Consider the following 3183-nt stretch of genomic DNA (forward strand, 5'->3'; position numbering starts at 1 on the left):
ATATTTCAGTGTTGATATTTATACTGAGAAAAAGCATGAGGGAATTACTGACAACTAATTGGTAAGCAATATATATGAAAGGTATAACTTGGTACCTAGAAGATAGTAGAGTCTCAGTAAATTATATTTTTCTTCATATAAACACATGTCAGTGATCAATAAATATTTTTGCTTAGATATTTGAAAGCAGTATTTTCTTCCTCATTTATACTTGAAGAGAATCTCCATTTTTGTGTTAATGCTAACAAATATCACTCATTTACACTGGATTCTGTCCAGGTTTCTCACTGCTATTATTCCTAATAAGAAGGTAATAACAGAGAGAAACAAATCCCTTTTAAATAATTAATATATTCAGGAATTGCACTGTCATATGTGATGCATAGCTAATCAAACTATAATATGTGATGAATAGCTAATCAAACTACATACAAATGTTCAAATACATAGATTTTACTGTTCAAATTGTATTATATCCTGTAACAGATTAATAAATCATGAATATACAGATAATCTATTTCAGAGAATTTGAGAGTAAAATGGCTAATACTAAATATGAAAATTTTCCTAATTAAAAATTACATATTTTGCATGAATTCTCAAACATAATCTCTTAAACTCAAGAACGTTGTGAACTAAATTCAAATGAACAGTTCACTTTTGTCAAGTGCTATTGTTTAAGAAGGGATTAGTTATTGAATTAAAATTTATATATAATCTTATTTTGGTTCCAAATGTACAACAGTGTTTCTCAACAGCTACCCACGTTATTAAATCCTCACCCCCTTTAGTGCAGTTACTATCAACTTAGAAAGATGTTATAGAATCATTGACTATATTCTCTATGCTGTACTTCTGTCCCTGTGACCAACTTAGATTGTGACTGAGAATTATTGTGACCATGTATCTCCTTCACACCCTACTCCTATCCAGCTCAAACCCTTCCCTTGGTAACCATTAGTCACTTCCCCATAAAATGAAAAGAAACCCTGCCATTTACAACAACATGGATGAATCTATAGGATATTATGCTCAGTGAAGTAAGCCAGGCAGAGAAAAACAAATACCATATGTTTTCACTTATTTGTGGAATATAAAACAAAGCAAAAGAGAAGACACAAAAAGCAGTAGACATAAAGACTGAGAAGGGAATAATTCTTGAGAACTTTGTGCTGGACATTGAATGTTGCTTTGGAATTCTAGAATTTCCCAAGAAAATGAAGTGGAGCTAACTTTTACATATGCTTTTCATTGCTAGCATTTGTTGTATTTGTTAAAAATCATATTATTACCATTACAAGCAGTTAGTTAATAGTTTAATTATGCCTTCACACATTTGTGACCTCATGGATACATCCGGTTCACTGCTGCAGAAAACTGCTAGCTTAGATTTGAGATACATTTTAGAAGATCGCTCCTTCCTCATCTTCTTTGACTCATACACCACAAAGTTTTACTAATTTAATATTTTATGTACAAAGTGGTCATTTTCTATTTTCTCATTATTCCATAATTTTGAAAAACATTTTATCAATTGAAAATCAACAGGAGATATTTGTTTCAGAATATTATGAAATTTTCATCATTAATTTATTCATAATGCTTATTACTTCCTTATTTTGTAGACTATAAATGAAAGGTTTAATAAAGGAATCATTAAAGTATAAAAATAGTGATAGGTATAACTTTATCTTCTTCTTTAACTGAGCTTGGACAAATATATACAAAGAGAAGAGAACCACAGAACACTGAGACAGAGAGAAAGTGAGTTGCACAAGTTGATAGGGCTTTGCCTCTTCCCTATTTGGATTTCATGTGGAAAATTGTAAAAAGGATGTAGAGATAAGAGATTAGGACTATAGTAATAGAGAAGATTTGAATTGACCCTGAAAAGACAAATACCATCAGTTCATTGATGAAAGAATCAACACAGGAAAGTCTGTATAATGGAAGAACATCACAAAAGAAGTGATTGATTTGGTGAGACCCACAGAAAGTTAACCTAAGCAGAAACCCCACCTGAATCATGGAATGCAGGTTTCCACCTATGTAGGCCCCTGTGATCATCTGAATGTGGAGTTTCTTTGACATCATGGTGTGGTACTTCAGTGGCCTACATATGGCCACATACCGGTCATAGGCCATTTGTTTTTTAATGTATGCATGAATAATACAAATCTAGTTTACTCATATTTTGCTAAGCATTGTCAAATAATTTCAGTATTAGTTTTTAGATTAAAGATGCCTAAAATAAATTTCACATCAACTTTCCTAATACACATATATTTAATCTGAGCAAAAGTTTTCTTATCATCTACCAGTAGACCGACTGTGGAAATAGTATACAACAGATATGTTAAAATTATATTTTAGGAATTTCACGGATATCACTAAGTATTAAGGGTAGGACAATCCTCCTATAGGGGAATTACTTGGAAACCTAAGGAAATAAATGTCCACATATTGTCAACTGCCTTATCCCTTTTACCCGTGTATAACCATGTCCATAAACATTGCCTCTGTTCTTGCCATTACGCATATTAAATTTTCCCCAAATAGCTGAATGTTTTCCCTCTTTTTGTAGATACATTACATACAATGCTACTTAGTAAAGCTCTAGACAAATGCCCCAAACACACTGGTCTCCATGTTCTGAATCCTTAAGCACATGTTATTTACCCAACCCAATTAAGAGTTGCTAGTGCATAATCTCCGTGGTGTTTTTTTCTCATGTGGGCCTGCACAATTTCTTACTAGAACTGCAGATATTTGAGGTTAGCTGCAACTTCTTATTAGAGATGTGCAATGCTTTGGAGAAAAAGCAGTATTGATTGTAGTCCTAGCTCCACCCTGAGACCTGGGATGGGGCAACTTGTTTTCAGTATTCTGCCAATGATCCTTAGTGACCTTCTTGGTTTCTGCAGATTGAGACAGTTAAGTGTGAAGAACATGCTACAAAGGAAATTATTCAGAATTCATCATTTTAGAAATTTAGGTATCATTCTTTCATGTTAATTAATCATCTTTTTTTCTGTTTCCTGTGAAAATTATATAATGTTTTCTAAGTATATCACATTACATTAAAAGCTAATAAATAAAAGTAAGCTTGCCTGTATACTTTAGTTTTCTAACACTAAGCAGATGAGAAAACCCTTTAAATATTAAAGAGTTTTGTAACCAAAT

At 32.3% G+C, this 3183-nt stretch overlaps 1 pseudogene; it reads right to left on the reverse strand.

The window, feature by feature from the left end:
- Window positions 1-1568: 1568 nt before the first annotated feature.
- Window positions 1569-2145, reverse strand: LOC140848270 (olfactory receptor 5K3-like; annotated as a pseudogene).
- Window positions 2146-3183: the final 1038 nt, after the last annotated feature.

Source organism: Manis javanica, chromosome 3 (assembly GCF_040802235.1).
Source record: "Manis javanica isolate MJ-LG chromosome 3, MJ_LKY, whole genome shotgun sequence".
NCBI lineage: Eukaryota > Metazoa > Chordata > Mammalia > Pholidota > Manidae > Manis > Manis javanica.